At 38.2% G+C, this 23808-nt stretch overlaps 2 pseudogenes; one reads left to right on the forward strand and one right to left on the reverse strand.

Annotated features, from left to right (window-relative positions):
* Window positions 1-215: 215 nt before the first annotated feature.
* Window positions 216-16116, reverse strand: LOC104226121 (putative disease resistance RPP13-like protein 1; annotated as a pseudogene).
* Window positions 16117-19003: 2887 nt separating this feature from the next.
* Window positions 19004-20290, forward strand: LOC104229311 (elongation factor 2-like; annotated as a pseudogene).
* Window positions 20291-23808: the final 3518 nt, after the last annotated feature.

Below are 23808 nucleotides of genomic sequence, written 5' to 3' on the forward strand. Positions count from 1 at the left end.
CCAAATGCAGAAACAGCTGTAGCCGATTTATCCCAATCAGTATTGTACTGATAATGCACTAGGCCTTTAGGAAACACAAATTTGTAGAGTCTTAAGTATAGAGCTTTTTACTACTATCTAACAATCCAACTTCTAGACTGCCCTGCATTACTAATAATAGCTCGGATGCATGAAGGTGAGTGTGGGGCGGGTTGACAATGAAGTAGAAGAAGTATATGAGATATTATTTTTGACAATTTGACTTCCCTGCTCATCCTTTAAACTACACTGCCAATGGCTGATAAATTGCATTAGCGTTAACTATCAAAAGGCAGAGGTAACAAGCAATTTGAAAATCATCAGTATTACCTATTGAATACAGGGTGGTTAGAAACTCAAAGATCAAAATGAACAAAGCAATACGTGATGAAAAAGAACTGAGTTTGGAGATCTTCATCCATATATTTTGCTTTCCAAGCTTGATGAAAAAAGTAGCTGATTGTGACATAGAGATTGCTAGTTTCCGACCATTCGTGATCTTCCTTGTGATTCCATGAATTGACTGGGGTTTAAGAACAACGAACAGAAGATTGAAAAACTGCAACAACGACAATGTATCAACGGCCAAATCGAGCTAGTAGAAAAGGAAGGGAGGAAATCCTCAAAATAAAATACCAAGTTACTCTGCATCATATTTTGAACAGCTAATATGCATCAACTGAAACAAAAGAACTAATAAGATCTGGCTCTTTCTTATAGGAAATAAATTTTGAAGAAAAAGCAATATTACCTCAGAAATTGGTAATGGAATCGATAGTAGGAGGCTCTTTCTAGATGTTGAAGTGAAGTGAGGCACCAAAGACCTATTCTTAGGTCAGAAAGAGACGAGGGAAGTCCTTCTTCCAGCAGCGATAAAACTTCATTCCCTGAATGCATCAAAACTTTAGTTAGAGCAAATCAAGGCTGAACTATATAATACACAGAGCTAGTGTCTCCTCAGCTATAACAAAATAACCTATTTTAATTTGGGAAAATATCAGTTTTAATTTGATAGTTGATAGAACTGGATGATTTAATCGACAACAGAAAATGACTAGTTCTTTTAACTGATGTATTGGAAGAAACTGCTGCACAAAATTTTGCACAATATTTTCTAAGGGTGATCAAAGAGAAGCAGTACTGTCAAATTCCACACAAAAGAGTAGTACGTTTCTTCACTTACACTTTGCTGACAGACCACATTCAGCGCAACTTTCCATTCACCAATGGAGCTAAGAGCGTTAATAGCTTGCATATTGTTACCCAAATCATGATAAAAATAATTACTAAGCTGATATCTGATAATCATATTGGGAAGCAATTTTTTTTTATTTTTTATAGATAGGAGACAAACTTTGCGTCGCGTATACCTTTGAATTCTATAGTGGACATGCATTACTCTAAACCACGGCCTCCTCGCTCAACTCACTGAAAAGGGGAAAGAACAAGAATACATGAATTTCTATTGAGATGAAAGTTCAAGCAATACATGAACTAAAAAACGACAAGATGTAGAGCGAGATATATGACAATAATCTATGAATTGCAATTGATGAGATGAATCTCCAAAGACAATAAACATATGTCTGATATATATGTGTGTGGTAACAGATTAATATTACATTAAGCTATCAACGTTCTGGAGCAAATATGTGAATTCCTACCAATACCAAATTTTACAATGTTTCAGTGCAAATATAAGGATTTTATCATTTTTTTCTTTTTGTCATCTAACATTCAATTCATCCCAATCTGAAGATGCTTCCTCTGTTTCATAGTGGCAATAACCTCTTCACACTGCTCAACAAGATTTTCAACAAAGGAAAAGAATTAACAGAAAAGCGAAGAGAAAAAAAGAAAAAGAATAACTTACATCTGTTTAAGCACCTTCGTTTGAGTCATCACAGGTGTTCCCCATCGATATATATTTTGGGAATATGAGCAATATTTGGCCAGTAATCCCCTTTCTCAAATTCTAGGAGTGGTTCCAGCAATGGGCAGCTGCGAATATGTAGTTCAGAGATGGAAGAGGCCATCCCTTTTGCTGGAAGAGATTGGAGTTTAGGGCAATCGTAGATACTCAGCTTAGAGAGGGAGGAGGGCAACGCTGATTCTGGAAGAGGTTCGAGATTATTACCGCAACCACAGATAGGCAGCAGAGAGAGGAAGGAAGGCTTTCTTTTCACTTGAAGTGATTGGAGATTATAACTGTTGAATTTGGCAAAACTATTTGTCCCACATCGGTGGGAAGAGAAGGGTTGGGGGATTTCCCCCTATAAAAGAAGGCTTAATGTTTAGGATTTAAACACACCTCTCATTTGCCTTCTCATCTGTTTAAGGTATTTGTATCTTCTCTCTTTAGTATTATTTCACTTGTATTTTTGGAGTGAAATAAAATATTGGTTGTGTCCGAGGAGTAGGCAAAATTAGCCGAACCTCGTAAATTCTGGTGTTCCTTTTATTGTTGCTTTATTGTCTTATTTATTATTTGGTGGCTGTCATAATTTTTGGTATAGTAGTTGTGACTTATTCACACTATATACATTTGGCTTCCGCAACAATTGGTATCAGAGCCAAGGTACTGTCTAAGTATGCTCTGTGGTTGCAGCATAGTCTGATCTTCCACATCAGAAAAGATTTATCTTGGTAACTGAGTCAAGGTTCTGTCTGAGTATGCTCTGTGGTTGCAGCTTAGTCTGATCTTCCACACCAGAAAGGAAATAATCTTGATTTGTGTCGTCAGCTATTAAATAATATTTGTGTCAAAGATGGGAGACAATAAACAAGAAGAATCTACATCAAGTGTCAACAATACGTCATCATTGGCATCTTCGCTTATGACAAGAATTGTGTCAAATGCGAAATTTGCGGTCGAAATATTTGACGGGTCCGGACATTTTGGGATGTGGCAAGGCGAGGTTCTAGATGTCCTTTTTCAACAAGGGCTAGATCTGGCCATTGAAGAAAAGAAACCAGATGTTATTGGAGAAGAAGATTGGAGAATTATCAACCGTGTTGCTTGCGGTACTATTCGATCCTACCTTGCTAGAGAGCAGAAATATCCATACACAAAGGAAACTTCTGCAAGTAAATTATGGAAAGCACTGGAGGATAAATTTTTGAAGAAAAACAGTCAAAATAAATTGTACATGAAGAAGAGACTGTTTCACTTCACCTATGTTCCTGGTACCACGATGAATGAACATATCACCAGTTTCAATAAGTTGGTCACAGATTTGCAAAATATGGATACAACTTATGATGATGGTGACTTGGCCTTAATGTTGTTGGCGTCACTTCCTGATGAGTACGAGCACCTTGAAACTACTCTACTCCATGGAAATGACGAAATTTCTCTCAGAGAAGTTTGTTCGGCTTTGTACAGCTATGAACAAAGAAAGCGAGAAAAACAGAAGGGCGGAGAAGGAGAAGCACTGTTTGTGAGGGGTCGTCCTCAAAATCAAACGAGGACAAAGAAGGGAAGATCCAAGTCAAGATCCAGACCCAGCAAAGATGAATGTGCCTTTTGTCGAGAAAAAGGGCACTGGAAGAAAGACTGTCCGAAGTTGAAGAATAAGGCCAAACATAACAATGGAAAGGCTATTATGGATTCAAATGTAGCTGATTGTGATGATTCAGACTTCTCATTAGTTACAACAGAGTCATCAACATCATCAGACATATGGTTGATGGACTCGGCTTGTAGCTATCATATGTGTCCCAACAGGGACTGGTTCGTGGAATTTCAAGAAGGAGAATATGGAGTCGTCCACACAGCGGATAACAGCCCTCTTACCTCATATGGCATTGGTTCAATACGATTAAGGAACCATGATGGAATGATCAGAACATTAACAGATGTTCGATATGTACCGGATTTGAAGAAAAATCTCATCTCTGTGGGAGCCCTGGAATCAAAAGGGTTTAAAATCATTGCAGAAAATGGAGTGATGAGGGTATGTTCCGGTGCACTAGTGGTAATGAAGGCTAATCGGAAGAATAATAATATGTACCGCTATTGTGGCAGTACAGTTATTGGGACAGCGACAGTGACATCCAGTGACGACAAAGAGGCAGAAGCAACCAAGCTATGGCACATGCGCTTGGGACATGCTGGAGGAAAATCCTTGAAAACTCTATCAGATCAAGGATTGTTAAAAGGAGTCAAGGCTTGCAACTTGGAGTTTTGTGAGCATTGTGTTAAAGGAAACAGACAAGGGTTAAATTTGGTACAGCGATCCATAATACTAAAGGCATTTTGGATTATGTACACTTTGATGTTTGGGGTCCTTCCAAAACACCTTCATTGGGTGGGAAGCACTATTTTGTAACCTTTGTTGATGATTTTTCCTGAAGAGTATGGGTGTATACAATGAAGAGCAAAGATGAAGTGTTGGGAATTTTTCTCAAATGGAAGACGATGGTGGAGAATCAGACAGGCAGGAGGATCAAGTGTATTCGCACAGACAATGGAGGTGAATACAAAAATGATCATTTCAATAAGGTCTGTGAAAATGATGGCATCGTCCGACACTTCACTGTTAGACATACACCACAACAGAATGGAGTGGCAGAACGTATGAACCGGACCTTGCTGGAGAAGGTACGGTGTATGTTGTCCAATGCTGGCTTGGGCAAAGAATTTTGGGCTGAGGCAATTACATATGCATGCCACCTCATTAATCGTCTACCATCTGCTGCTATTGATGGCAAGACACCATTTGAAAAATGGTACGGAAAACCTGCTGTAGATTATAACTCTTTGCACGTGTTTGGCTCAACTGCATATTATCATGTGACGGAGTCAAAATTGGATCCAAGGGCAAAGAAGGCTATTTTTATGGGAATTACTTCTGGAGTCAAAGGATATCGCTTATGGTGTCCTATGACAAAGAAAGTAATATTCAGCAGAGATGTTACCTTTGATGAATCTGCTATGGTAAATAAGGTAACAGAAGACACCAAACAAAATAAAGGTGCTTCTAAGCAGGTGGAGTTTGAGGGAAAATTTATTTTTCCTACACAAGAAGCAGAGGAGGAAACAAATGAAGATTACCCTCTGGAAGGAGAGCCAGTAGAGGAGATTCCAACTCAGGAACCTCAACAACAACTTGAATCAATAGCAACCAGCAGGCCAAAAAGAACAATAACGAAACCTGTTCGTCTCATAGAGACGGTTGCTTGTGCAACCTCAATTGTAGCTGATGATGTTCCTACTACTTATAAAGACGCTGTCCAAAGTTCAGAAGAAGATAAGTGGAGGATTGCCATGAATGATGAAATACAGTCCCTTCATCAGAATCATACATGGAGATTGGCCAATCTCCCGAAGGGAAAGAAAGCAATTGGGTGCAAATGGGTATTTGCAAAGAAAGAAGGATTTCCTAACCAATTAGATGTTCGCTACAAAGCAAGATTGGTGGCCAAAGGATATGCTCAAAAGGAGGGAATTGATTACAATGAAGTGTTTTCTCCAGTTGTAAAACATTCCTCCATTAGAATTATGTTGGCTTTGGTAGCACAATTGGATTTGGAACTAGTTCAGATGGATGTAAAAACTGCGTTTTTACATGGAAACTTGGAGGAGGAAATCTACATGACTCAGCCAGAAGGATTCAAAGTTGCTGGAAAAGAAAATATGGTGTGCAAACTTGAAAAATCGTTGTACGGATTGAAACAATCTTCTAGACAATGGTACAAGCGATTTGACGAGTTTATGTTGCGGCAAGGGTACAAGAGAAGCAAATACGATCATTGTGTGTATTTGCACAAGCTTAAAGATGGTTCCTTTGTATATCTTCTCCTATATGTTGATGATATGTTGATAGCTTCCAAGAATTCGGAAGAAATTGATAAGTTGAAGATTCAACTGAAGAAGGAGTTCGAGATGAAGGATTTGGGTGAGGCAAAGAAAATTCTTGGCATGGAGATAATTAGAGATAGACGTTCAAAGAAACTCTTGTTTATCTCAAAAGGAATATTTGAAGAGAGTACTTCAACGTTTTGGCATAGATGACAAGACTAAGCCAGTTAGTACTCCACTTGCTTCCCATTTTAAGCTAAGTACTATTATGTCGCCAATGGATGAAGCTGAACGAGAGTATATGTCAAAGGTACCATACGCAAATGCTGTTGGTAGCTTGATGTATGCAATGGTTTGCACAAGGCCTGACATTTCACAAGCTGTTGGAGTTATTAGCAGATATATGCACAATCCAGGGAAGGAGCATTGGCAAGCTGTGAAGTGGATTCTACGGTATATTCATAATACTGTAGATGTCGGGTTAGTTTTTGAGCAGGAAGACAATCAGTCTGTAGTTGGATATTGTGACTCAGATTTTGCGGGTGATCTGGACAAACGAAGATCAACTACTGGTTATGTGTTTACTTTTGCAAAGGCACCAGTTAGTTGGAAGTCTACTTTGCAGTCAACAGTTGCTTTGTCTACAACAGAGGCAGAGTACATGGCTATTACAGAGGCTGTGAAAGAGGCAGTTTGGCTTCAAGGATTGCTAAAGGAGCTTGGTGTTGAACAAAAAGGTATCACAATTTTTTGTGATAGTCAAAGTGCTATTCAATTAGCGAAGAACCAAGTTTATCATGCAAGGACGAAGCACATTGATGTTCGGTATCATTTCGTACGAGAAATCATAGAAGAAGGTGGAGTCACAGTGAAGAAAATTCATACTACGGAGAATCCTGCTGATATGCTGACAAAGGTGGTGACTGCGGTCAAGTTTCAACATTGTTTGGATTTGATCAACATTGTTGAAAACTGAAGATTGAAGATGAAGACACAATCAAAATTTGTTATTGAGAGAAAATTGAAGATGTGGAATTTTGCCAAGGTGGAGATTTGTTGAATTTGGAAAAACTATTTGTCCCACATCGGTGGGAAAACAAAAGTTGGGGGGATTTTCCCCCTATAAAAGAAGGCTTAATGTTTAGGATTTAAACACACCTCTCATTTGCCTTCTCATCTGTTTAAGGCATTTGTATCTTCTCTCTTTAGTATTATTTCACTTGTATTTTTGGAGTGAAATAAAATATTGGTTGTGTCCGAGGAGTAGGCAAAATTAGCCGAACCTCGTAAATTCTGGTGTTCCCTTTATTGTTGCTTTATTGTCTTATTTATTATTTGGTGGCTGTCATAATTTTTGGTATAGTAGTTGTGACTTATTCACACTATATACATTTGGCTTCCGCAACAATAACAACTCCAGATGGTCAGCTCAGAGAGGGAGGAGGGCAGCGCTGATTCTCGAATAGATTTGAGTTGATGGCAGTACTTGATCTTTAGACGTTGAAGCGAGGTGAGGCGTCGAAGACCTTCGGTTGGTAGTGAATGGAGCTCATCATGGCTATCTAATGTTAGCTCAGAAAGAGACGAGGGAAGCCCATCTTCCAACAGTGTCTGCATTTGAGGTAAATTATAAGTACATAGATATTCAAGAGAGGAGAGGCTTTTGAGAACATGGCTGCTTAATGTTTTCAGACTGGTTATCGAAAGAGTTCGAATAGAGGAAGGCAACTCCCAATTTTCACCAGCACGAATCTCTTTGTCACTACTATCATGTTTGATGTATAACTCTGTGAGTTTCTGTAAACCCCACTCCTTTCGCCCATTCACCAATTTCTTGCAATACCAGATTTTAAGGACTTCTAAATTGAAGGGAAATCCTTCTTCAGGAAAGGACTCTATTTCTGGACAAAATTGCAGTTTCAGTTCCTTAAGAGATGGAAGGAGTTCATTCATATGTTCTGGCAGCGACTTCAGCTTCTCGCATTGGCAAATATCCAAAGTACTCAACGACGTCATTTGAGCCACCGAAAGTATTTCAAGATTCTCACATTCATTAATTAGGAGATATTCAGTCCCATTGGGAATGAAAAGCATGGTAAGGTCGTGGCAACTGCTTACACTCATATAGCGTGCTTGTGGGACCAACTCAGGTAATATCTCATTTATAGAATCACATCCTTCCAGTTCCAAATTCTCCAGAAACATGTTACTTCCTCCAGCTGATGACTCCAATTTCAATTTCCCACAATGCTCTATCTTTATTTCCTTCAAGGTATTTGGCATACTGCCAAAAGGCAAGGAGGTAAGAGAGTGACAATCACTTATGCATAATTCAACAATCTGTTTCATTCTTTGAAGTTGAGATAAAAACAGTCCAGCATGATAAAAAAGAACTCCAACCTTAGGAGAACCTTCAACTTCAAACTCTTTTAGACTTGAAAATTCTATAGGTGTCTCTAGATTGAGTTGCGGACATTTTGAAATTGTCAAACTTGTCAGAGAACAAAGATTTTCAGGCAACGTTCCAATCAACTTGGGGCAATTAACAATTGAAAGCTTCTGAAGCATAGGAAACTCTTCTCCATTCCCTAGTATGTGCCACTGCTTCCACTTCAGCATCTTGTCAAACTCAAGTCGCTCAAGAGAGTTAAAAGGCTTTTTGGAGGACGAACTACCATAGAATTCGTTAGTCACCTCTGTTATTCGATGCATCCCTCTAATGGTAAGGAATTTCAGAGAAGGAAGTTGGCCTAATGCTGGCAAGGAATAACAGTCGTTGCAGTTGCTTAGAGACAATTTCACTAGCTCAGAAAATGAATGATCAGCTAGCCAATTTGGAAAGTTTGTCCCTCTATATCCGTTGATCTCAAGTTCTTTTATGTTTGGATTTGGATGTAGCTTACCAAGTATGTCTCTTTCATTTTGTGAACTGTCCGCAGTACTTACACTCCACTCCAATGATAACTTTTCAATATGTTCCTTTCCTCTCATGTTTGCCTTCAAAGATTCGCTTCTGTCGGCCACATTTTCCAACTCTAGAATAGATAGAGATCCATACAAGTTATGTAGTTCACCTAAATCTTCCAATCTCCAACCACTGGGATCACCTAGAAGAAATTTAGCTCCCAATAACACATGGAGGCTTTTCAACTTGCTCAGATGTAGTGGCCTCTTCAAGCGAGAAGTACCACTAATGTCAAGGTGACACAAGTTTATCAACTTTTCCATCTGCTGTGGTAACTCCTCAAGGAATTCACAAGATGATAAGAGAAGTGTCTCTAAGTTATAGAGTACACAAATAGAATCTGGTAATTGCTTTATCTCTGTCCAAGAAAGGTCCAAAAATCTTAGGAGCTTAAATTCAATAAACAAGACATTCGGCAACTCCACAATCCCATAACGAGACAATGATAGTGCCCTTAAGGATGTTAGTGTTGGCAATATATTATGCAACACCCTCTTGCTTAGAGGTCGACCATAGATATTGTTGATTGGAAGCAATGTCCTCAGCTGCTCCAGTTTGTAGAGAGGTTTCAACTTTTCAAATTCACCACCATATCCCCTTGAATATGATAGGTGTTGACATCTTCCCAACATATCAGATCCTTTGTTATCTTCCAAATTAATGCAAAGTTTTGAAGATGTAATTTGGGCCAATCATTCACAAGGTCGTGCATTAAGAATTCCTCTGCATTAATTTTAGAAGAATTTGGGACCCTTTCGAAAAGTGATCTTGATTGCAACTCGAGGAAGAATAGGTTGCCAAAATCTTCAATTGTTTCATTTTTTTGTAACCCCTGTACTAGACCATTAGTAATCCACAACTGAATGACTTGTTTCTTCCGAAATGGATAATCTTTCGGAAATATTGCACAGTAGGAAAAGCAATGCTTCAAATGCACGGGAAGATCATTGTAGCTCAACATCAACGCTGGTAATATGCTTTTGTCTTTCAGCTCCCATATTTCACTCCTCAAAATGCTTCTCCACTCTTCAATCTTTGATTTGGACTTTAACAAACCAGCAAGTGTCTTTAGTGCTAAGGCCAAACCTTTGCACTTAGCTGCGATTTGTTTCCCGACTTCTACATGGTCTAGATGTTCCTTAGTGTCCATTTTCTCAAATGCATGTCTTTTGAATAAAGACCAAGAGACATCACTAGACAAAGTATCCATGCTAATTTGCTCATTACCCATTGTCTTGGCAACACTTTCCTTACGTGTCGTCACAATGATCTTACTTCCAATTTCTCCTTGTGCAAAAGGAATTCTCAAGGTATCCCACTCAATGTAGTTGTCATTCCAAATATCATCTAACACAAAAAAAAACTTTTTTCCTTTTATGCTTTCCTTCAATTTGATTTGAAGCTGATTAAAATTGTTATCAACCGTCAAGTTGGATGAACCAATTTCTTCAAGTAATCCTTTTGTTATTCTAGAAGCATCATATGGTTCAGACACACAGAACCAAGCTGTCAAATCGAAATAGTCTGTTGCGGAAGCCAAATGTATATAGTGTGAATAAGTCACAACTACTATACCAAAAATTATGACAGCCACCAAATAATAAATAAGACAATAAAACAACAATAAAGGAAACACCAGAATTTACGAGGTTCGGCTAATTTTGCTTACTCCTCGGACACAACCAATATTTTATTCCACTCCAAAAATACAAGTGAAATAATACTAAAGAGAGAAGATACAAATGCCTTAAACAGATGAGAAGGCAAATGAGAGGTGTGTTTCAATCCTAAACATTAGGCCTTCTTTTATAGGGGAAAAATCCCCTCCAAACTTAACTCCCAACCAATGTGGGACTTTGGCATTTTGCCAAACTTCAACAAATCTCCACCTTGGCAAAATTCCACATTTTCAATTCTCTCTCAATAACAAATTTTGGTTGTGTCTTCATCTTCAATCTTCAGTGTTCAACAATGTTGATCAAATCCAAACAATGTTGAAACTTGACCGCAGTCACCACCTTTGTCAGCATATCAGCAGGATTCTCTGTAGTATGAATTTTCTTCACCGTGACTCCACCTTCTTCTATGATTTCTCGTACGAAATGATACCGAACATCAATGTGCTTCGTCCTTGCATGATAAACTTGGTTCTTCGCTAATTGAATAGCACTTTGACTATCACAAAAAATTGTGATACCTTTTTGTTCAACACCAAGCTCCTTTAGCAATCCTTGAAGCCAAATTGCCTCTTTCACAGCATCTGTAATAGCCATGTACTCTGCCTCTGTTGTAGACAAAGCAACTGTTGACTGCAAAGTAGACTTCCAACTAACTGGTGCCTTTGCAAAAGTAAACACATAACCAGTAGTTGATCTTCGTTTGTCCATATCACCCGCAAAATCTGAGTCACAATATCCAACTACAGACTGATTGTCTTCCTGCTCAAAAACTAACCCGACATCTACAGTATTATGAATATACCGTAGAATCCACTTCACAGCTTGCCAATGCTCCTTCCCTGGATTGTGCATATATCTGCTAATAACTCCAACAGCTTGTGAAATGTCAGGCCTTGTGCAAACCATTGCATACATCAAGCTACCAACAACATTTGCGTATGGTACCTTTGACATATACTCTCGTTCAGCTTCATCCATTGGCGACATAGTAGTACTTAGCTTAAAATGGGAAGCAAGTGGAGTACTAACTGGCTTAGTCTTGTCATCTATGCCAAAACGTTGAAGTACTCTCTTCAAATATTCCTTTTGAGATAAACAGAGTTTCTTTGAACGTCTATCTCTAATTATCTCCATGCCAAGAATTTTCTTTGCCTCACCCAAATCCTTCATCTCGAACTCCTTCTTCAGTTGAATCTTCAACTTATCAATTTCTTCCAAATTCTTGGAAGCTATCAACATATCATCAACATATAGGAGAAGATATACAAAGGAACCATCTTTAAGCTTGTGCAAATACACACAATGATCGTATTTGCTTCTCTTGTACCCTTGCCGCAACATAAACTCGTCAAATCGCTTGTACCATTGTCTAGAAGATTGTTTCAATCCGTACAACGATTTTTCAAGTTTGCACACCATATTTTCTTTTCCAACAACTTTGAATCCTTCTGGCTGAGTCATGTAGATTTCCTCCTCCAAGTTTCCATGTAAAAACGCAGTTTTTACATCCATCTGAACTAGTTCCAAATCCAATTGTGCTACCAAAGCCAACATAATTCTAATGGAGGAATGTTTTACAACTGGAGAAAACACTTCATTGTAATCAATTCCCTCCTTTTGAGCATATCCTTTGGCCACCAATCTTGCTTTGTAGCGAACATCTAATTGGTTAGGAAATCCTTCTTTCTTTGCAAATACCCATTTGCACCCAATTGCTTTCTTTCCCTTCGGGAGATTGGCCAATCTCCATGTATGATTCTGATGAAGGGACTGTATTTCATCATTCATGGCAATCCTCCACTTATCTTCTTCTGAACTTTGGACAGCGTCTTTATAAGTAGTAGGAACATCATCAGCTACAATTGAGGTTGCACAAGCAACCGTCTCTATGAGACGAACAGGTTTCGTTATTGTTCTTTTTGGCCTGCTGGTTGCTATTGATTCAAGTTGTTGTTGAGATTCCTGAGTTGGAATCTCCTCTACTGGCTCTCCTTCCAGAGGGTAATCTTCATTTGTTTCCTCCTCTGCTTCTTGTGTAGGAAAAATAAATTTTCCCTCAAACTCCACCTGCTTAGAAGCACCTTCATTTTGTTTGGTATCTTCTGTTACCTTATTTACCATAGCAAATTCATCAAAGGTAACATCTCTGCTGAATATTACTTTCTTTGTCATAGGACACCATAAGCGATATCCTTTGACTCCAGAAGTAATTCCCATAAAAATAGCCTTCTTTGCCCTTGGATCCAATTTTGACTCCGTCACATGATAATATGCAGTTGAGCCAAACACGTGCAAAGAGTTATAATCTACAGCAGGTTTTCCGTACCATTTTTCAAATGGTGTTTTGCCATCAATAGCAGCAGATGGTAGACGATTAATGAGGTGGCATGCATATGTAATTGCCTCAGCCCAAAATTCTTTGCCCAAGCCAGCATTGGACAACATACACCGTACCTTCTCCAGCAAGGTCCGGTTCATACGTTCTGCCACTCCATTCTGTTGTGGTGTATGTCTAACAGTGAAGTGTCGGATGATGCCATCATTTTCACAGACCTTATTGAAATGATCATTTTTGTATTCACCTCCATTGTCTGTGCGAATACACTTGATTCTCCTGCCTGTCTGATTCTCCACCATCGTCTTCCATTTGAGAAAAATTCCCAACACTTCATCTTTGCTCTTCATTGTATACACCCATACTCTTCGGGAAAAATCATCAACAAAGGTTACAAAATAGTGCTTCCCACCCAATGAAGGTGTTTTGGAAGGACCCCAAACATCAGAGTGTACATAATCCAAAATGCCTTTAGTATTATGGATCGTTGTACCAAATTTAACCCTTGTCTGTTTCCCTTTAACACAATGCTCACAAAACTCCAAGTTGCAAGCCTTTACTCCTTTTAACAATCCTTGATCTGATAGAGTTTTCAAGGATTTTCCTCCAGCATGTCCCAAGCGCATGTGCCATAGCTTGGTTGCTTCTGCCTCTTTGTCGTCACTGGATGTTACTGTCGCTGTCCCAATAACTGTACTGCCACGATAGCGGTACATATTATTATTCTTCCGATTAGCCTTCATTACCACTAGTGCACCGGAGCATACTCTCATCACTCCATTTTCTGCAATGATTTTGAACCCTTTTGATTCTAGGGCTCCCACAGAGATGAGATTCTTCTTCAAATCCGGTACATATCGAACATCTGTTAATGTTCTGATCATTCCATCATGGTTCCTTAATCGTATTGAACCAATGCCATATGAGGTAAGAGGGTTGTTATCCGCTGTGTGGATGACTCCATATTCTCCTTCTTGAAATTCCACGAACCAGTCCTTGTTGGGACACATATGATAGCTACAAGCCGAGTCCATCAACCATATGTCTGATGATGTTGATGACTCTGTTGTAACTAATGAGAAGTCTGAATCATCACAATCAGCTACATTTGAATCCATAATAGCCTTTCCATTGTTATGTTTGGCCTTATTCTTCAACTTCGGACAGTCTTTCTTCCAGTGCCCTTTTTCTCGACAAAAGGCACATTCATCTTTGCTGGGTCTGGATCTTGACTTGGATCTTCCCTTCTTTGTCCTCGTTTGATTTTGAGGACGACCCCTCACAAACAGTGCTTCTCCTTCTCCGCCCTTCTGTTTTTCTCGCTTTCTTTGTTCATAGCTGTACAAAGCTGAACAAACTTCTCTGAGAGAAATTTCGTCATTTCCATGGAGTAGAGTAGTTTCAAGGTGCTCGTACTCATCAGGAAGTGACGCCAACAACATTAAGGCCAAGTCACCATCATCATAAGTTGTATCCATATTTTGCAAATCTGTGACCAACTTATTGAAACTGGTGATATGTTCATTCATCGTGGTACCAGGAACATAGGTGAAGTGAAACAGTCTCTTCTTCATGTACAATTTATTTTGACTGTTTTTCTTCAAAAATTTATCCTCCAGTGCTTTCCATAATTTACTTGCAGAAGTTTCCTTTGTGTATGGATATTTCTGCTCTCTAGCAAGGTAGGATCGAATGGTACCGCAAGCAACACGGTTGATAATTCTCCAATCTTCTTCTCCAATAACATCTGGTTTCTTTTCTTCAATGGCCAGATCTAGCCCTTGTTGAAAAAGGACATCTAGAACCTCGCCTTGCCACATCCCAAAATGTCCGGACCCGTCAAAAATTTCTACCGCAAATTTCGCATTTGACACAATTCTTGTCATAAGCGAAGATGCCAATGATGACGTATTGTTGACACTTGATGTAGATTCTTCTTGTTTATTGTCCCCCATATTTGACACAAATATTATTTAATAGCTGACGACACAAATCAAGATTATTTCCTTTCTGATGTAGAAGATCAGACTAAGCTGCAACTACAGAGCATACTCAGACAGAACCTTGACTCAGTTACCAAGATAAATCTTTTCTGATGTGGAAGATCAGACTATGCTGCAACCACAGAGCATACTTAGACAGTACCTTGGCTCTGATACCAATTGTTGCGGAAGCCAAATGTATATAGTGTGAATAAGTCACAACTACTATACCAAAAATTATGACAGCCACCAAATAATAAATAAGACAATAAAACAACAATAAAGGAAACACCAGAATTTACGAGGTTCGGCTAATTTTGCCTACTCCTCGGACACAACCAATATTTTATTCCACTCCAAAAATACAAGTGAAATAATACTAAAGAGAGAAGATACAAATGCCTTAAACAGATGAGAAGGCAAATGAGAGGTGTGTTTCAATCCTAAACATTAGGCCTTCTTTTATAGGGGAAAAATCCCCTCCAAACTTAACTCCCAACCAATGTGGGACTTTGGCATTTTGCCAAACTTCAACAAATCTCCACCTTGGCAAAATTCCACATTTTCAATTCTCTCTCAATAACAAATTTTGGTTGTGTCTTCATCTTCAATCTTCAGTGTTCAACAATGTTGATCAAATCCAATTTCATTCTGCCTACCAAAGATATCAGATTCATCAACCAAAGATGTTGAAGGTACTCTAGTTTCTTGTTTAATAGAAACAAGATAGTCCTTTAGGCCAAGCCTACCAATTTGCTTTTCCAACTCCTCCAATGTTTCAGTGGTGCCTTCCAACTTCTCCTTTATGTTAAGAAAAAATCCATCACTCAAGCACAAGTTGAGGTCACTTACCTGCTGGTTGCTTGCTTCTGCATGATTTTGATGCTGACCTTGCACCTTAACTCTCAGAACTTCATAATTGATTTCTTCCATTAAGTTTTCCGCATTGTCGACAGCATCCCGGAGTTCATTAAGCCACTGAGTCACGTTTGGATTAGATGCCTGCTTATTCTCTGCATCAGTAAGCACAGCCCGGAAACCACACAAAGTCCTCCTTAGCTTCTCTAAGAGTCGAACATCATGCTTTCCCCTCTGAAACATCTTCAGCAGCTCGCCCCGAGGAGCATGCCTATCAAAGAGAACATTCAAAGCTGAAGATAGAAATGCACCTCCAACTGCTAAGCCAATCTCCATTTCTGAAAGCTGCAAAGCAAGACAAGAAAATCATAAAATGATTAAGAACTTGGAGAGGATTAATATTTCAATCTTAAAAATAGTGCTAGTTTTACCTGTTCAAAGCTAAGAGTAATATGAACAAGAATGCGCAAAGTATATGCTAGCTTGAATAATTGAGGCAAGCTGTTTGGGAAATGATGTAAATTGCTATGGGGTATGTGTTAGCTGTGCATTTTGCTCATATCATGAAAATGTTTTAGAAATTTAAATGACTGTTAAATTATTGCTGAAATTCCTATGAGATACTCTACACTATACATTCTGGAAAATAATGTTCCTTATCTTATCATTTTTTCAAGTTCAAATTTCTGTGAGGTTGTAAATAATTTTCTTTGCAATATTCTCTTTCAGGTTGTAAACAATGGTAGGAAAATAATTAAGGTTGGCTTTAAATTTTAATAGTGTTGTGTCTGTCTCTAAAGAAATTATTGATCCATTATATGTGGTAGCTAATTGTTATTAGTGACAGTTTCAGCATAACTTGACAAATCTAAATCTTGGAATTCTTTGATATCATGTTTTCGAAACTATTAGAGCTTGAGAATATAAGATGCATATTAGCAGTTCTAGTATGAGTTTTCTACCGATAAGGATTAAAAACCTTAGGTGTATTAAACAAATATTACTTTATCTTGAAATAATCTTTACAGAAAACATTATTTGACGTATAAAAAAGTATGGTATACTAGTTGTGTGTTATAGACAAAATTTACTTTGCATGGATTCTCCAAAATACTACCGCACCGTATCGGATCCTACAAATATCCACTACTTTTGGAGGATCTGACATGCACCCAACGACATTTTTCGAGAGTTCGAGCAACATTGTAAGATATTTTCTCTTATATAAACTATTTCTGACCATTCATGACTACTACTACGTTTGCTTTGCCAAGTATAGTTGGCTATCATAGAATGAGAAAAAAGGATTAATATGTTTTTTTTTTCTCTTTTTCCTTTTTTCTTTAAGAATCTTTGTTTTCATGCTGAAAAGGTTCATTAAAGTAGTAAAATATTTCTTATAAAAACATTCTTCATTTCCAGATGAAGAATGTTTTCTAGACGGAGAACCACAATCAATCCTTGAGTAGTGGAGTATAAAGGATTAAAAAATGATTTAAAAGAATCCTACAAAAGAAGAGACAGATTGCACAAAAACTATCCAAAGTTACGAGGGAGCAGTAAAGTTTCTTCGGTCTTTACTAAATTAAATGTTTCAATTTCGAGTTTTACAATGGAGTCTTCTTCAGTAGGAAGCGCTAAAACATTCATACAAGGCTTTTCATAGCGTGAATACAAATGAGTTGAGCATGTGAATTCTGAACACGACAAAAATCCAGATTAATCGGGCCCGTTTAGTTTGGAGATTAATGCTTCTATCTTAAAAAAAATAGTCTTAATTTCACAAGTTCTATGCTAAAACCAATATGTATTGAACGGTACTTCTCTTACATATAACAATCATGACATTAACAATATCATGATTTTTGGTACATAGTTAAGTATGTATAAAGTCATGATTGTCCTTTCAAAATCATTAATATACCAAACTAAACAGTCGATAAGGATTAATTTCAGCATTACTAATACACCATATTCGATACTGTTCTTATACACCTTACCAAACAATCCCTAATTTCAAGCTTGTAATTCTTACGATTATATTTGCTACTTAACTACCGTTTGCAGCTGACACAGAAAAATAAAAAAAAATGCATAATTGTCCTTGTTTTCTCTTTGCTATTAAAAGTAAGACTTTATACCCAACAAAAAAAACAGAAGTTTCGTAATAGAGTATTGTTTCTTGTATATTCATTACTCAGCTGAATAATTGAGGCAAGAGAGGAAAGCTACTTGAGAGTGTAGAAAGGGACTGAAAAATGAAAGAGCCTAAAATGATAAATTTCTGTAAGGTATGTGTTGCCTTTGCATTATATATTTTTCCACAGCTCATTGTAGTGATGATTAAGCATACCATATCATGAATATGTTTTAGAAATTGTGGGAATTTGAATGAACAGAGTATATAGATACTACCATATCATGAAACTATTGTGGAAATTTGAATGGGCTACATTCTTGAAATTGTTCCTTTTCTTATCATTTTTCTATGTTTAAGGCAGTGAAGTTGTAACAGAAAGTCAAATAATTTAGTGTTGCATAGATGATGCTCAAAAATTATTGAAACATAAGTGAAGCTACTGGTTTTGAACTACACAGCACAAGTGGTGTCACTTTTTGAATTTAAAAGTTATTTTGCTTTTGGATTTTAATAATATATACATAGTTAATAAAATTTTCCGATCAAGCGGTGTCACGTGACACCGTTTGCGCTAAGGTGTATCCGCCCCTGTTAACGTAGGGCATCCTACAATTTATACAACTAAATTAACTGTTTTATTGGCAAAGAAAATTTACATTTATTATAGTTTTGTTTTACCATTGTAACATGTTATTTACCATATTTGGCTAGTTACCTATCTAGGCTTGCTAAAAAAGTTACTTGTAGTTGGCTTTTAGATGATCTAATTGTATAAAAATTTACCTCATCGCCGAACATTAGACAAACTAGATGAGAATTGGTTGTCATATAGTAATCACGCAGATTTCAATTTTCTTGCATCTATCAACGCACAATCACTTTAAAATTTTGGAAACATAATAGCTAAACTGATGATTTTAGGTTAAATATTTTTTTACAGAATAACATGTTATTGCCAAAAAGGTTAAAGAGATTGAGTTAATTATTGCTCTTTGAATTTCAATTTCATGTACCTGTCTCCTATCATAATATCTAAAGACCATACTTTAATTGCGCTTTGCGCTTAAAGCCCCAATCGACATGAAGTGCTTTTTAGAGCTTTTTACCTTTGACAACACTAGCAGTTTCGCAATTTTTCGTGGCATTTGAGTTGTGCCACCTTAGAGGTTCTTGGTGGCACTTTTTGTTCATTATATTAAGATTCCGTATACTTTTACGCACAGATGATTGGTTCTGATATGTATTCGAGTTCTGATAATGTCTTGAATCTGACAGGAAAGTCTACCCTGACCGATTCACTGGTGGCTGCTGCTGATATCATCGCTCAGGAAGTTGCTGGTGATGTCAGAATGACTGATACACGTGCAGATGAGGCCAAGCGCGGTATTACCATCAAATCCACTGGTATTTCACTTTACTATCAGATAAGCGATGAATCGTTGAAGAATTACAAGGGAGAGAGACAAGGGAATAAAATACCTCATTAACCTCATTGATTCTCCTGGACATGTTATTACTGATGGTGCGCTTGTTGTGGTTGATTGTGTGGAAGGTGTCTGTGTCCAAACAGAAACAGTGCTCCATCACGCACTCGGAGAAAGGATTTCGTCCTGTTTTGACTATTAACAAGATGGACAGATGTTTCCTCCAACTCCAGGTTGATGGCGAGGAGGCTTATCAGACATTTAGAAGAGTTATTACGAACGCAAATGTTATCGGTGATGTTCAGGTTTACCCGGAGAAAGGGCTGGATTGCATGGTTGGGCTTTTACTCTCACTAACTTTGCCATGATGTATGCCTCCAAGTTCGGAGTGGATGAGTCGAAGATGATGAAAAGGCTTTGGGGCGAGAAACTTATTTGACCCTGTCACCAAGAAGTGGACTAACAAGAACTATGGGTCTCCTACATACAAGTGTGGGTTTGTTCAATTCTGCTGTGAACCAATCAAGCAGATTGTCAACACTTGCATGAACGACGAAAAATATAAGTTGTGGCCAATGTTGCAGAGGAATAACCACAAAATCAGAAGACAAAGATTTGATGGGCAAGGCACTGATGAAGCGTGTGATGCAGACCTGGCTGCCCGCAAGTACTGCTCTTTTGGAACTGGCGATCGTTGGGAGCTTATACAAAAGTCCACTTGATGATGCTTTTGCTAATGCTATCAGGAATTGTGACCCTGAGGGGCCGCTTATGCTATATGTGTCAAAGATGATTCCCGCACCAGACTCTAGGAAGGTTTCAACCGGTTCAAAGGTCAGAATCATGGGTCCTAACAACGTAGCTGGTGAAAAGGACTTATATGTGAAGAGTGTACAGAGAACTCTTATCTGTTGAGGTAAGAAGCAGGAAACTGTTGAGGATGTACCTTGTGGTAACATTATTGCCTTGGTTGGTCTGGACAAGTTTATTAACAAAAATGCAATATTGACGAATGAAAAGGAAGTCGATATCCATCCAATCAGACCAATGAAGTTTTCTGTCTCACCTGTTGAGGAGCTGAATTGACAAGCAGGTACAAGTCCAATGATACGTAATTTGAGTCAAAAGCAATGAATTCAGTTGAACTCGCCCTAAATCGGGAGCTGAATTGACAAGCACAACTTAAGGAAAGAAAAATAAGAAACTATTGAAACCTCACTTTCTCTTCTCATTAACATTTAACGATCTCTCCTCAGAATCTCCCTCATTTCTCGAACATTTTACAGTGCATTTACAGTTTGCTGTAACCGTTCACATCCAGAAGTTCAGATTATTCAATACAGAAAGCCCAACAATTATGTCGTCTTTTGCTTTCCGTTGGCCAAACGTAACCAGAGTAGAAAGGCCTAATAGAAATAAAGGGAAAAGTTTTTTTTTTTTTTTGGTTGGACACAAGGAAAAGTAAGAGTTAGTGGGCGAGTGGCTGTTCGGTCAACTGTTAAACCTCTTTGGATTTAGACAGCAGACTAAAAGTTGCATACTGATAGGAGCTTGTAAAGACAAATGAGTAGAAAATGAACAGCACAATATCATATTGATAAGATTACCAACAAACAAGAAAGAATGAAAACATAACATATGAATATTTTTTGCACACGAGCTACTGAATTCCGAGGTGAAGTTTTATTTAGAAATTCGACGAGCAACAATGAGAGACCAGCCTTGATCTTCTGAACAGTAGCAACTGTTGCGGAAGCCGAATGTATATAGTGTGAATAAGTCACAACTACTATACCAAAAATTATGACAGCCACCAAATAATAAATAAGACAATAAAGCAACAATAAAGGGAACACCAGAATTTACGAGGTTCGGCTAATTTTGCCTACTCCTCGGACACAACCAATATTTTATTTCACTCCAAAAATACAAGTGAAATAATACTAAAGAGAGAAGATACAAATGCCTTAAACAGATGAGAAGGCAAATGAGAGGTGTGTTTAAATCCTAAACATTAGGCCTTCTTTTATAGGGGGAAAATCCCCCCAAAATTCAAGAGCCCACCGATGTGGGACAAATTTGCCAAACTTCAACAAATCTCCACCTTGGCAAAATTCCACATCTTCAATTTTCTCTCAATAACAAATTTTGATTGTGTCTTCATCTTTAATCTTCAGTTTTCAACAATGTTGATCAAATCCAAACAATGTTGAAACTTGACCGCAGTCACCACCTTTGTCAGCATATCAGCAGGATTCTCTGTAGTATGAATTTTCTTCACCGTGACTCCACCTTCTTCTATGATTTCTCGTACGAAATGATACCGAACATCAATGTGCTTCGTCCTTGCATGATACACTTGGTTCTTCGCTAATTGAATAGCACTTTGACTATCACAAAAAATTGTGATACCTTTTTGTTCAACACCAAGCTCCTTTAGCAATCCTTCAAGCCAAATTGCCTCTTTCATAGCCTCTGTAATAGCCATGTACTCTGCCTCTGTTGTAGACAAAGCAACTGTTGACTGCAAAGTAGACTTCCAACTAACTGGTGCCATTGCAAAAGTAAACACGTAACCAGTAGTTGATCTTCGTTTGTCCAGATCACCCGCAAAATCTGAGTCACAATATCCAACGACAGACTGATTGTCTTCCTGCTCAAAAACTAACCCGACATCTACAGTATTATGAATATACCGTAGAATCCACTTCACAGCTTGCCAATGCTCCTTCCCTGGATTGTGCATATATCTGCTAATAACTCCAACAGCTTGTGAAATGTCAGGCCTTGTGCAAACCATTGCATACATCAAGCTACCAACAGCATTTGCGTATGGTACCTTTGACATATACTTTCGTTCAGCTTCATCCATTGGCGACATAGTAGTACTTAGCTTAAAATGGGAAGCAAGTGGAGTACTAACTGGCTTAGTCTTGTCATCTATGCCAAAACGTTGAAGTACTCTCTTCAAATATTCCTTTTGAGATAAACAGAGTTTCTTTGAACGTCTATCTCTAATTATCTCCATGCCAAGAATTTTCTTTGCCTCACCCAAATCCTTCATCTCGAACTCCTTCTTCAGTTGAATCTTCAACTTATCAATTTCTTCCAAATTCTTGGAAGCTATCAACATATCATCAACATATAGGAGAAGATATACAAAGGAACCATCTTTAAGCTTGTGCAAATACACACAATGATCGTATTTGCTTCTCTTGTACCCTTGCCGCAACATAAACTCGTCAAATCGCTTGTACCATTGTCTAGAAGATTGTTTCAATCCGTACAACGATTTTTCAAGTTTGCACACCATATTTTCTTTTCCAGCAACTTTGAATCCTTCTGGCTGAGTCATGTAGATTTCCTCCTCCAAGTTTCCATGTAAAAACGCAGTTTTTACATCCATCTGAACTAGTTCCAAATCCAATTGTGCTACCAAAACCAACATAATTCTAATGGAGGAATGTTTTACAACTGGAGAAAACACTTCATTGTAATCAATTCCCTCCTTTTGAGCATATCCTTTGGCCACCAATCTTGCTTTGTAGCGAACATCTACTTGGTTAGGAAATCCTTCTTTCTTTGCAAATACCCATTTGCACCCAATTGCTTTCTTTCCCTTCGGGAGATTGGCCAATCTCCATGTATGATTCTGATGAAGGGACTGTATTTCATCATTCATGGCAATCCTCCACTTATCTTCTTCTGAACTTTGGACAGCATCTTTATAAGTGGTAGGAACATCATCAGCTACAATTGAGGTTGCACAAGCAACCGTCTCTATGAGATGAACATGTTTCGTTATTGTTCTTTTTGGCCTGTTGGTTGCTATTGATTCAAGTTGTTGTTGAGGTTCCTGAGTTGGAATCTCCTCTACTGGATCTCCTTCCAGAGGGTAATCTTCATTTGTTTCCTCCTCTGCTTCTTGTGTAGGAAAAATAAATTTTCCCTCAAGCTCCACCTGCTTAGAAGCACCTTCATTTTGTTTGGTATCTTCTGTTACCTTATTTACCATAGCAGATTCATCAAAGGTAACATCCCTGCTGAATATTACTTTCTTTGTCATAGGACACCATAAGCGATATCCTTTGACTCCAGAAGTAATTCCCATAAAAATAGCCTTCTTTGCCCTTGGATCCAATTTTGACTCCGTCACATGATAATATGCAGTTGAGCCAAACACGTGCAAAGAGTTATAATCTATGGCAGGTTTTCCATACCATTTTTCAAATGGTGTCTTGCCATCAATAGCAGCAGATGGTAAGCGATTAATGAGGTGGCATGCATATGTAACTGCCTCAGCCCAAAATTCTTTGCCCAAGCCAGCATTGGACAACATACACCGTACCTTCTCCAGCAAGGTCCGGTTCATACGTTCTGCCACTCCATTCTGTTGTGGTGTATGTCTAACAGTGAAGTGTCGGACGATGCCATCATTTTCACAGACCTTATTGAAATGATCATTTTTGTATTCACCTCCATTGTCTGTGCGAATACACTTGATCCTCCTGCCTGTCTGATTCTCCACCATCGTCTTCCATTTGAGAAAAATTCCCAACACTTCATCTTTGCTCTTCATTGTATACACCCATACTCTTCGGGAA

Source organism: Nicotiana sylvestris, chromosome 9 (assembly GCF_000393655.2).
Source record: "Nicotiana sylvestris chromosome 9, ASM39365v2, whole genome shotgun sequence".
Classification (NCBI taxonomy): Eukaryota; Viridiplantae; Streptophyta; class Magnoliopsida; order Solanales; family Solanaceae; genus Nicotiana; species Nicotiana sylvestris.